Consider the following 12,902-nt stretch of genomic DNA (forward strand, 5'->3'; position numbering starts at 1 on the left):
CCGATGCACTGCCTGCCATCTGGTCTATCCTATTGTCACTAAACAGGCTCTGTGTTTTCTGGCTTCTGGACAATTGCTCTGTTGTTGGGCTCAGAAAATAAGCACTGGAAGGAACTATTTGAGATCATCTGGTCCAGACTCATTTTATGGATGAGGAAACTGAGGCCCAGAGAGATTAAATGACTGACCAGCACCACCTATTCAAAGACCAAGGGTATCTAATGAAAAAGAAACCCAAGGCAGTCTAGTGTTTAACAACATCGGTTGAATCTTTCATATACTGAAGATCAAATTGGTGGACCACTCTTTGAATATCCTCCTCATGCAACCCGGATCCCCGAAAGTGTGGCTCTTTGAGTTCCACCTCAAGCATGGCCTCGTCAATGAAGTCTTCCTTAAGCCCCCAGTTTGGAGTCTGAACTCTTGGCCTCTCTGATCTGCAGATAACTTGCTATTTGTCTCAGTCCTATCTCCCCTACTACATTTTCAGCAAACTCTTTGATTCATCTTTGACTTTCCTCCATTCTTATCGCAGAGACTTTTCCATAGCAAGTGAGCAGTAAAATTCTGCGGAACAGCGTTTCTGGTGCAAGGGAGGGTGCTTCAAAGCGCCCAGACACCAGCTAGCAACCAGGCACTTGAATCCAAAAGTTCCAATTACACCGCACCACTCGCACGCCGCGCCCTGGCTCCTTTTGACTCCAAACCCGTAAAGGTGAGGGCGTTTGGTTTCAGCCGAAAGCCTGCTTGCTGCAATTACAGGATAAGTTTCTTGAAGTCTTTTGGCGCTGTCTCTTCCCCCACTCTCCGCGCGGCGAACCGCGACGCGCATTCGGTGACCGGTCCCCGAACGTGACTTGGCATCGAGAGGGTACAGCTCCCCTTACCGAGGGAGCTCAGGTCCCGGGCGAGCCGCGGCCTCGCCAGCTTTCCGGGCTGGCGCGGTCACCGACCTCAAGCGGCGGTCAGGCTGGCCGAGGGTGGCGGCGAAGTGACGCGGGGCTGGCGGGGCGGGGTGGCAATCGCGTCCCCAGGGAGGCGGGAGCGTCCGGGGACCCGAGAGCGGGCCAGGCGAGGCGGGGGACGCGCTCGGGGCACGGCCTGGGTGCCCCCCTGCCGCCGGGGCGCACGAGGGCACGGGGCTCGACCTGGGCCGCGTCTGCCAGTGCCGGGGCTCGCCGTCCAGCTCCTCTCCGCCCAGGGGAGGAACAGAAGGAGGGCCGACGGCCGGGCCCGCCCCCAGCCCCAGCTGCGGCTGCCAGTAGGAGACTAGAGGCACCACCCGGGAGCGGAGAAACCAGTTTGGTCGGTCTCGCGGAGCGGGGGGAAAAGGGCTGCCGCAGAGGAAGGGGGCGCGTACGCGGGGCGGGGGAAGGCGGGGAGCCATTGGAGAGCTGCGAAAGCCGGAGGAGCCGCCGCCAACTGGACACGCTTCCCGGGGCCCCGGGCCAGCCCCGTGCGCCATGAAGCGCTAGCGCTGCGGCCAGCGCTGGGGCCGGGCTGGCAGGCGGCGGCTGCGGGCAGGTGCGCAAGCGAGCGCGCGAATAGGCGCGCACCCGGCGGATGCCCCAGCCGGGGCCCAGCGAGCGCCAGGTAAGGAGGGGCGCGGCGCCGGGACCCCTGATCTGCCTCACCCCGCGGGCCCCGCAGGTCCCCTGGCCGCCCGGAGGCGGCGGACTCCGGGGAACAGGGATGCAGTGGCAGCAGCTGTCCGCGCCCTCGGGCTCCTTAGCCCGCAAGGGTGGGATTTGGGTGGCGGTGCCGGGAGCCTTCGCTGCCTCGGGGATGGGGAGACGCAGCTGGTGGGGCAGGCAGCACTGTGGAGAAGGCCATGGGCTTTTCACCTGCGGGAGGAGAGGGAACTTGCGGGACGTGTTTGGGTTCTTCGCTCGTTTGCTACGCTCAGGTCCGGGCTTAAGCTCCGAGGAGCAAGCCTGGCAGGGCCTGTGGGTCCTTGAGGAGCGCCGCTGGTTCCCCTGCAATATCTGTCGCCCCTCTGGAAGTCCCTCTTGACAGGGTTCTGCTGGTGGCCCCTTTGGGAGCCGATGCAAACGCGTCCGAAAAAAGACCTTTGGGCCGAATGTACCGGCAGCACCTTCAGGGAGGGATGGAGGGTGAGGTCGCCTTCACCGCGCCCACTGCGGGACCAGGAACCCTCCAGACATCTTCCGAGGGCCTTAATGCAGGTTGGCAGGTGATGAGGAAGAGGGATACTTTTTTCCCCGGTGATTGTAGGGTCGTATCCGCCAGCTCCCATGGCACTGCCAACAGGCCATCTCCTTTCCTCCCCAGTTTGATGCCCGGCGCTGTCACCTCGCTCTGGGCGTGCGGAGTGGCAGCTTGTTGGGGGAGGGGTGTTGCAGGGAACGGCGAGTGGTTTAACCCCGTCACTTCCCCACTCCTCCCCAAGTGAGGGAAGAGCTTGTAATTGTCCGCCCAGCTTCTCCGAGGGAGTGGAAGCGCCTGGTCCCCGACGGGGGTGGGGAGGGGAGGCTGGCAACACTGATAAGTAACAGCTGTAGGGGAGGACGAGGGTGCTGAGGGGATGCAGAACGGGGGAGGAGGTTTGATACGTGCAGGGAAGGGGAACCCGAGCTCCATTTCTGCTTAGTGACCCCCCTCAACCCCGCCCGAACCCTTCGTCCTGCCCGCGGAGCCCCTGGCGCGCTCGAAGTCCTTGGGTAGCTCCGGACGCCGCCAGTTTCCCCTCCCGGAAACGGCCCGCCCTGTTGGCTTAAGAAAAGTTTCTCTCCCATCTTCCTGGTTGCATTGCCTTCACATCTCTGCCTTCATTGCTCGAGAATGAAATGAGACAACACCGGTGGAGTACTGAAAGACCACCCAGCACGCAGTAGGTTCCAGAGGAAGGTTAACTGCTTTTAAAAACAAAAGCTAAAAATGATGTGTGATAAAATCTCCAGTGATGGTAAACACAAGGGTAGATAAAAAGGGAAAACAACACAAAATGTGAAGTAGAAGTTCTAATTTTCATGTCTGGGGAGTACTTTTGTATTGGACCTAAAATGCCGTTCATTAATTCCGGGCCTGTTGTTGAAGCCCTTATTAAAACCTATTATAAATGCATATACTGTGCAAAAGATGATGAACGGTTATTAGCTGATGCTGATTACTTTCTGGGGGAGAAGTCTGCCTGCCTGCAATTATTCCTTTGAATCCTCTTAATGGTATTCATTAGGTAGTGGAGGCTTCCTTGTTCTAATGTTAGGTGAGAAATCTTAACCTTTGTTCCTTTGCCGTTTTATGGTGACTGTACATTCATAATTTTTAGGATTTCTTTGGTCTGTTACTGGGGACCAAACAAGACTCAGACAGCTTAATACTAGTGAACGGAAATGCCATCTGCGTGAAAGCGGCCTTGGCCACTTTCAGGTTTTCTTTCTGTTTTTTTATTTTAAGGAAAATGCATATCAGTATGCACTTATTACATGTTAGTGATAGAACTAGGAGGGGTTTTTCTGCTTGCTTGTTTTTGTAATTGAGCCTTTAAAATAATTTGGTGAAAACATGCATGTGTAAGTTGTCTGCAGGTGTAAAGCAAGTTGAGGACTGGCTCTGTTTCACCTGGATTTCTCTGCGGTCTTGGCACTAACAGCACTGACCGCATGTAGCTGTGGAATGTTTCTTACCCTATCTGTTGGCCTTTCCCTCCTCCTTTTTTCTTTTTCCTTCTTTCTTTCTCTTTTTTCTAAAGCAAGGAGTCGTGGAAAACATATGGATTTAGATTCCCACAGATTTCAATTCTTTTACTTTAAATTGTATTTAATGTTTAGCATTTATTCTTATTTTATTTAGTTACTTTAAAAATTGTATAACCTTAGATGAATTCCTAAATTTTCTGAATTTACTCATTTGCTGGAAAAAATATTTTTCAGCCTTCTTGGGTTGTTGAGGATTAAATGAGAGAACAGGTGAACCTTCCTTATACATAATAGGTGTTCGAATGTTGCTTTCTTGTTTTGTTTATTAAATGGATATTTTAAAAAGTTAGTATGATGCCCAGATATTTTGTGTATTTTAAATATTTTACTGCCTTCCTAAAGTCTGAATTCAACTTTAGTGTTTCCTAAACATTCATGGCATCCAGGTGATCCTTATAACTCACCTGAGAGAGATTTTAATCTACTAGTTACCTTTGCTCTTTAGTTTCAATCATTGTAGAAGAAGCCTATGCTCTTATGAATGCAGAGGAACTTGCTTTTTAGATACCAGAACAAGTTTTATGGGGTCTGTTCATGTCCCACGTCTCCAAAGAGAGGTGCCTTTAAAATTTCTTAGGCACTTAATTTTAGAATTTGCTTCTATATCTGCTTCTAGATTAGTCTCCTGGGACGTGTTTTTTTTTGGTGGTGTCTTGAGGTATCTTGTGAGTTTTCAGGTCTGTTTGTTGGCATCGTTCAATTAGATTAATTGTATTCATGCCTGTAGGTGTTGTTTTGTTACTTATTAAGATAAGTAAAAATTAATTTGCTACCAGAAGAGTTTTAATAACACGAAAAGAAGATAGGTTTATTCTGTTAAGCAGTTTACTCCCAAATCCCCATCCCTGTGCCCAGCTATAAATAATATCCAGTCTAAGATCTTTTGAGGTCCTGTGTCACCAAAGAGCTGGCATTATGGAGGAAGAGTCTAGAAAATATACACACACACGCACATCATAGTGTGTGTGTGTGTGTGTGTGTGTGTGTGTATAAAACAGTCTTGTTTCTCACTTTTATTGGAAAACAAAGGATTTTTTATCATCTGATTATTTAGGAACATATGAATACTTTTCCTAATTCTTCTAAATGTGTTGCGTGTTAAAATAAATTGCCACCAAAACCATGCACAATGGGAACTATGTTTGGTAACTGGTCCCATGGAGACTGAACCCAGAGGCAGCAGTGAGGGGTTAGTAGCAGGTGCTTTGGAGTCCTGTGACCTGGCTTGGAATCCAGGCCTCACTGCTCCCTAGCTGTATAACCCAGGGCAAGTTATTAGTACTTAATTGATCTAGCTTTAGTTTCCTCATCTGTAAGATGGAATAGTAATAGTACTACCTCAGAGCGTTGTGTGATGAGTTCCAAATGAGAGAATTTATCTAAAAGGGCTTAGCACAGAGCTCAATTAAAAGTAGTCAGTATTATTACTGTTGTGTTGTTGACATCTCTCAGCAAATATTTTTGGCTCATGCAGCCATTGCCTTTCTCCTAGACTATGCGGGAAACGGGAATCACTCTGTATGTTAGTATTCATTTAGCAAACATAGGTGTCTGTTTGCACCAGGCATTGGTAAGAAAGAGTCCCCTAGAGCAGGGGCGAGGTTCTGAACTTCCAGATCCAGGGCTTGGGTTCTGGGGCCCAGGTGTCTGGGGGGTGGCACGAAGGACCAGGGCGCTCAGCGACCTAGGGATGTGCTCACTCAGTCCCAGCCACGAGGGGTGACTGCTCCCACCGGGACATTCTATCCTCCTGCAGAGTGGAGGGAGGCCCTGGGGACATACTGAGCACTGCTGGGTCTCCTTTCCCCCCACTTCCTGTCTGTCTTTCATCTTCCTCACCTCTGTTCTCTTGTTTTAAAAAAAAAAAAAAAAAATTACTCTTCCCTGTTCAAAGCTTGGGAGTTTCTGAACCTTGACTCTTTTTAAAGGATCGGTGCTTTCTGCGTGGTTTCTGAGTTGTGGCACCTGGCAAGCATCTCTAATGACAGAGACCTTTGCTACAATCCCATCCATCCACCCATTCATTCATTCATTTAAAACAATGGCTTGAACATCTTCTCCAGGCGCTGTGCTGGGGATTACCTACTTGCTTCACAGAAGCCTGTGGGATTCACAGAGGGCCTGAGTCGTGTTTTTTTTATCTTTTCCTCTTTGGTAAGAAAGTAGATCTGGTGTTCTCTCTCTTCCTGCTCTGGACTTTGTCCCTCTCTGCCTGGAGAGATGGTTGCCTTAGACCATGGAGGGTGGCCCTGGCTACTCCCAGTTCTGCAGCTCTGTGTTCATTATCAGTCTTCAAGTCCAGTGAACTTGCATTTAATAAAGGAGAGCTGGGCCTGGAGGCTATGGCAGATCAGTGGTAGGAAGCTGGCTCTCAGTCTTGGGGAAAGGACTCCTGGGGTTGGGGGTGTCAGAGGTCACCCTTGTTCTGGAGCCATCCTTCTGTGGTGATGACACCTCCCCCTAGCATGACTGAGAAGCCTGGCACTTTTCACTAAGTACGCGTGTAGCCTGACCTTTGGCTAGCAGCTCTGGTCTTTATTTACAGGGCTGTCATTTATGGCTTTGTCTCTTTGCTGTGTGGCTTTTGTTCACCAGAGTTGAGGTTTGCTTGATTTAGAGCAAGGCAGCATTTGAAACCAGTTTTCTAACCTTTACTCAAATTGAGTTGAGCTGGAATATCCTCATCGGAACAACTCAGGCACCAAGCGTTATCCGCTCACAGTCTCTGATCGCCCATTCTTGCTGTTTGGGGAAGTTCCCGTGGGTTGGATGCATTACTTATTTTATAAAGTGTGATATGATTTGTGTACAAATCTTTACTCTGTCTTCTTGGGACACAGTGAACTACGGAGACTATTCTCTGAGATCAGAGATCTGTGCATCCAGGAGAAACATTTAACACTCTCTATAAGAAAACAGATAGCCATTTGACTCCGGTGGTTGAAATATTCACTCATGTGGGGAGGCAGGTCGGGGTTTATATATTTCACACTGGAAAAGAGTGGTCCTACCACCATATTAGAAATACATGTGTGGGCCTCTAAGCCAGGCACTGGCAGATGCTCTATAAGCCTCCAGAATTTTTGTTAAAACAATGAAACCAAGAGTGTAGGGTTCTTCAGCTGCTGAGATGGTGAGAACTAAGTGAAAATCTATGCTCTGTTTTTGGTACCAGAACAACATTGGGAGGTGAGGGGGTCCCTCATGAGCTCATCCTAGTGCAGAAGTTTATTTCATGGGACTTTTAATCATGGTAAAATATTTATAAAATTTGTCATTTTAGCCATTTTTAAGGTGAATTCAGTGGCATTAAGCGTATTCACAGTATCTTGCAGCTCTGCCACTACCCACGTCCAGAGCTTTTTCATTGTCCCATTTGGAAACTCTGTATTCATTAAACTGTAACTCCCCATTTCTCCCTCCCTGTGGCCCCTGATAACGTCTATTTGTCTCCATGAATTTGGCTATTCTGAGGTACCTCATGTACGTGGAATCATACAATATGTGTCTTTTTGTGATGCTGATTTCACTCAGCATAATGTCCTCAAGGTTCATCCTTGTCACAGCATGAGTCAGAATTTACTTCCACTTCCTTTTCAAGGCTGAATAATATTCCACCGTGTGTCTATATACCACATTTTGTTGATCCATTCATTGGTTGAGGGGCGTTTGGGTTGTGTCCATCTTTGGCTATTGTGAATAATGCTGTTGCAGACATGGGCATATGAGTATCTGTTTCTTCACGGGAGCTGTTGAGATCTGATTCAGTTTTGTGAGATTCATTGTTCACAGAACGTGGTTAAGATGGGCAGGGACATGTAGTATTTAATATCACACTTTCCTCCAAAACATCTTGGAGATAAGAACAGGAGGAACTGCCGGGAGGCTGGTTACGTGGAAGACACGTGGAGGGCGGCCTCATTTCTCATTTTCACCTGCAGCTGCTCTGACGAAGCTGGTGGTCCTTTAGCATATCATCACGTGCTGGCCTGCAGTGTGGGTGATACCGTGCTGTGTGCTGGGGTGGGTGTAAAAGCTCAGGAGACCTGGCTCCACCATCTGGAGACCTATGCAGACCACAGCTGCCTTCCAGGGAGGATATTCTCTAGTGGAGGCAAAAATCCTTAACTTTCCCCCAGAACTGACTTGAATTAAAGATAAAAAAATTGTTTTTGGAGGAGGCAGGGTTAGAATGAGAGAAAAATTGTTATTTAATGTCTGAAAAATGCAATACTTAAAAATCAGATTGTTTCCTACCTTAGGGTAGAATCCATGGTTTTCAAGGTAGGCTTTCAAAAAAGGCGAGAGATCACTAATAGACTGTAGGATGACAGAATCATCAAATGTTGCATCTGTGTACTAATGTGCTTCTTCGTGGAGCAGGATAAAACCCAGAACCCTTTCGATCGTGATTAGATGTCAGTCTATTAGGCTAAAGACATCTTAATCTGTATTTTCTAGGGAACAATAGACTCTTATGTGAGTTTTTGCTCATACGGTGCCCTGAAAATTAGCCAAGATAAGGATTTGCATATTTAAAAAGCAAGACTTTTTTTTAAAAGTAAACACACACACACACACACACACACACACACACAGACTTCAAACTAACCCCAAATATCACCATTCTTGGGTGTCATTCCATCTTCCTATCCTGTGTCAGTCCCAGCCACAAAAAGGATATTAATCTCTTGGCGGTTTGATACTTTGTCTAGCTCAGTTTGAGATTGTTTAGAATGTTTTTTTTAAATCAGTCTTAGCCTTTCCCCCTTACCTATGAGAAACATGGTGAAAATTCTCAAAGGTCAGTTTGAGAACCTCAGACTCTGAGTGGTGACATAAGTAGCATCCAGTGTGTTCTGGATCCTTGAGATCACTTGGACCAACACTCTTTTTTAAAGCTGAAGAAAGTTTGCTCAGACCCTGTACTCTTAGTAACTGCTGGTCTCATTTCCTGAGTTCTAGCTTCTTGAATGGCTAGAGAAGTAAACTCATGGCTACTCCTAGGGAATTTCCTGTCTCCTTAGTCATTTCACAGAGTGACCCTCCTCCTTAGCCTTTAAAGTCCAAAACAAACAGCCAGCCAGCCAACAGATACTTACAAAGCACATCCTGTGTGCCTGGCACTTGGCATCTATCAGTCAATCAAGGAGCTAAAGAGCCTGCCCTCAAGGAGCTCACGTTCTAGAGAGGGAAGGGAGACCGTGGATAATAAATAGGTAAATTACATGGTATGTTTGAAGATGGGTGCTGCAGGGGATAAAAAGAGAAAGCTGGACAGGGTAAAGGAATTGGGAGGGTGGGCAAGGGAGCAAGATGCAGTTGGAGAGTGGAGAAGGTGGTATCTGGGTGAAGACTCAGCAGGGAGAGGGTGAATCACAAAGATCTGGGGGTGAGGACAGTGTCCCAGGCAGAGGGGACAGATGACTCGGTGCCTGGCTGGTGTGATGAAGGCAGGTAGTTGGCTATTCCTCCAACCTGTGAGTGGGGAGGGCAGGGCATGGGGAAGACAGAGCAGAGAGGTGCGGAGCTCCATCGTGCAGGGCTTCCTAGGAGCGGAAGGATTTTGGCTGTGACTTTGTGCAAGATGGATAGAGGGGTGGGGGGAGTCGGTGCAGGATGTTGCCCATTGGAGGGTTGTGATCTGTCATTTGACTTGTATTTTAAATAGTCCTTCTGGTTGCTGTGTGGAGACCAGGCCAGGGAGGGCTCTTGGGTTGGGATACTATTTAGGAGGCTAAACCAGGTGAGCTATGTTGGAGCCTGGGACCAGGGTGAGACGTCTGAGAGAGAGAAGGTTGTGGATATTTTTTTTAAAGGTAGTGCCAACAGGATTTCCGGACAGATTGGATATGGGGTGTAAGAGAAAGAGGAGCCAAAGATAACTTTCTTGGCAGAGCTTGGGTTGCAAATGGAAATCTGAATTTCAAAACGCTGTCAATTCAGTGCGCTCAGATCACTCATGATAGGTTATAAAGAGGCTCTTCAGAGGTACACATATTTATATAAGGTGTTGGTTCAGAGAACTTCAACAGAGAACTTTGTTTATCATCAGAGCATGTTGTTCTACTTTGCTGGAGGGAGAGGGGAGGTGTTAGAAAATGATGATTTCCAGGAAGCAGAGGCCTTTGCTTGTATTGGAAGGAAGATGGTCTGTAACCAACGGGGTACGCGGGGCAAGGAGGCCTCCTCTGTAAGAGAAAACAGGCTGCCCCCTGCAGGCCTGCGGCCAAATTGCTGGCACGGCTGTGATCCCTGCCCCGCTCCTCCCAACCTGGCCATGCATTGTCTAATTGGGAGGGCAAGCTTTTTCCAGCCTGCAAACTCAGGCAGGCCACCCCCATCTCCACACACATAGGTTATCTTGTTTCAAACAGTTTTATCGAGATATAATTCATGTACCGTACAATTCATCCTTGTACAGTGTACAATTCCATGGTTTTTAGTATATTGACAGAGTTGTACCGCCATCACCACAGTCTATTTTAGAAGCTTTTCATCACCCCGAAAAAGAAGACCCGTACCCTTTAGCTGTCACTCGTATTCCTTCTCCCCTTAGCTCCTGGCAACCTCTACTCTACTTTCTGACTCTCTGTATTTGCCTATCTGGACATTTTATATAAAAGGAAGCATACAACATATGTTCTTTTGTGATTGACTTATTTCACTTGGCATAATGTTTCCTTGGTGCTTTGCTTAGTGTAATCGTCCACGTTGTGGCATTTATCAGTATTTAAGTTCTTACTTAATTGCTGAGTACACAAGTTGCTTTTGCACATGATGCATTCTTGAAAAGAACACAGGAAATGGAAATGTATGTTAGTTACAAATAGATCGACTAATGTTAGAAAGGGAATTGTTTGTGCCCAGAGAGCTAAATATGTCTCTGTGAAGGGGTGTGTGTGTGTGTGTGTGTGTGTGTGTGTGCGTGCGCATTCACGCGCGCGTGCGCGCACGCGCATTAATTTGTTATCTTTCATAGCTGAATACAAAGTACGTGGAATTTGTGAGTGAATCTGAAGGCTAGTGGCTTTCTAGTGGCCTAATGATTTTCTTTCATTTAAAAAGTCTACATTTGCTCATTAAATGCCCACTACACTCCAGGTCCCGTGCCAGGTCCTGGTGGTTAATTCTAGGATGAACAAAACAGACAGGGGCCACCCCCTTGTGACACTTAGACGGGCTTGTTGGGGGAGAGGTGGCAGGAGTCGATATTGAACAAAAGAGATATGAAACAAACTGATATTAGAATTAGAATCTGTAATAAGCACTTAAAGGGAAATAAGACATGACTGAGAATAACGAGGGCTGACTTTAAAATGGCCCCAGAGGAGCCCAAATGACCTTGGAAGGACGGATGGATAAACACAAAGTGGTCCATCCATACAATGGAATACTATTCAGTCTTAAAACAGAAGGAAATTCTGACACACACCACAACGTGAATGAACCTTGAAGACGTTACGCTGCATGAAATAAGCCAGACACAAAAGGACAACTACTGTACGATTCCACTCATATGAGGTACACAGAATAGTCAAATTCATAGAGGCAAAAAGTAGAACAGTGGTTACCAGGGGCGGAGGGAGGGGGAATGGGAATTATTGCTTAATGAGTACAGAGTGTCAGTTTGGAAGGATGAAAGAGTTCCCGAGGTGGATGGTGGTGATGGCTGCACAACAATGTGAATGTACTTGATATCTCTGAACCGTACTCTTAAAAATGGCTAAGATGGTAAATTTTATGTTGTATGTATTTTACTGCAATAAAAGATTTAGCCCAGGAAGATCTCTTGGAGGAGACTATTCTTAAGTTGAGACCAGTTAAGGCTTTTCCTGGTCCAGCCCATAGGAGCAGCATGTGCAAAGACCCTGTGGTGAGAGCTTAGTGCTGTGTTCTGGGAACTGTGAGAAGGCCAGGATAACTGGGGAGAAGTGACAGTGGGGCTAAGAAGCATGGGGTGAGGTATGCAGAGACCAAGCTGATAGGAAGGCATTGATGTATTTGTAAGCAGTGGAGTGCCATGATTTGATTTCTGATTTCAGCTGAAAACTCAGGCTGTGATGTGGAGAATGGGTAGGGGGGAGGGGGCCAAGACCAGAAGCAGGGAGGAGACCAGTTAGGAGGCTGCTGCAGTGGCCGAAAGAGAGAGATCATGGGGGCTTGGGCCAGGATGACAGCGTGGAGATGAGATGCAGAGGGCAGGAGCTGCATTTTAGAAGTGGAGTCTCGGTCTTGGTGATGGATCAGATTCGAGGACCTCACGGAAGGGAAGGAGCAGGTGATTCTCAGGTTTCTAACATAAGGGATGGAAGATAATGATGTCAGAGACAGAGGAGCAGGCTGGAAGATTAAGAATTCAGCTTTGGTCGTGTTAACTTCCAGTTGCTGGGACACCCAGGAGTGGCCAGAGGTCAAGCTCTGATAGACTCAGAAATCTTGGCTGGAGGCACGTAACCTTGGGAACCAGAAGTGTGGAGTTGGGTATGACGATTTCCACCGGGACATTGGAAACCTTATGAAAACAGTGCTTCCCATCCTTGGGGTCAGCCTTTTAATTTTGGCCTTTTTTTGTGAAATCATACCTTCAACTATTTTTTAATGCCAATAAAGCATTTAAATTTGAGCAGAGAAAGCACCTGTGCAAATGCTCTAGCCTTGCTTTATGGACAAGGATGGCAGTGGAAGCCTGATACAGTATTGCCTAGTTGGCAGGACCAACACACACAGATCAAAGTGTTTGTATCAGATGCGGGAAGGGGCCAGTTGTATATTTAATGGGAACTCTACTAAAGTCAGGGAATTTCTCATGGACAGTAGGGTATTTAAAATGGCTTATGTGGCCTCGTCTAAAAACCATGTCATGGGGCTCCCTTGGTGGTGCAGTGGTTAAGAATCCGCCTGCCAGTGCAGCGGACCTGGGTTCGAACCCTGGTCTGGGAAGACTCCACATGCCGCGGAGCAACTAAGCCCGTGTGCCGCAACTACTGAAGCCCGGGAGCCTAGAGCCCGTCCTCTGCAAAAAGAGAAGCCACCGTGATGAGAAGCCCGGCACCGCAACGAAGAGTAACCCCCGCTCACCACAACTAGAGAAGGCCCGCGTGCAGCACCAAAGACCAAACGCAGCCAAAAAAAACCCCACACCAAATCATGCTTTTTAATATGTGTATAGGGTGTATGACA

The 12,902-nt window shown here is 47.7% G+C and overlaps 1 protein-coding gene across 2 annotated transcripts in view; it reads left to right on the forward strand.

The window, feature by feature from the left end:
- Positions 1 to 1,354: 1,354 nt before the first annotated feature.
- Positions 1,355 to 12,902, forward strand: part of ATP8B1 (ATPase phospholipid transporting 8B1) — a 110,770-nt gene continuing 99,222 nt past the window's right edge. The window contains exon 1 of one of the 2 annotated variants that reach the window (XM_082417949.1): positions 1,355 to 1,593. The gene's annotated coding sequence lies outside the window, so the exon portion shown is untranslated. Of the gene's footprint in view, positions 1,594 to 2,753; positions 2,852 to 12,902 lie in introns of those variants that run through there. The other variant, XM_082417950.1, reaches the window with a different exon arrangement.

The sequence above is a fragment of the Balaenoptera physalus genome (assembly GCF_965194825.1).
Source record: "Balaenoptera physalus genome assembly, chromosome: 12".
Taxonomy (NCBI): domain Eukaryota; kingdom Metazoa; phylum Chordata; class Mammalia; order Artiodactyla; family Balaenopteridae; genus Balaenoptera; species Balaenoptera physalus.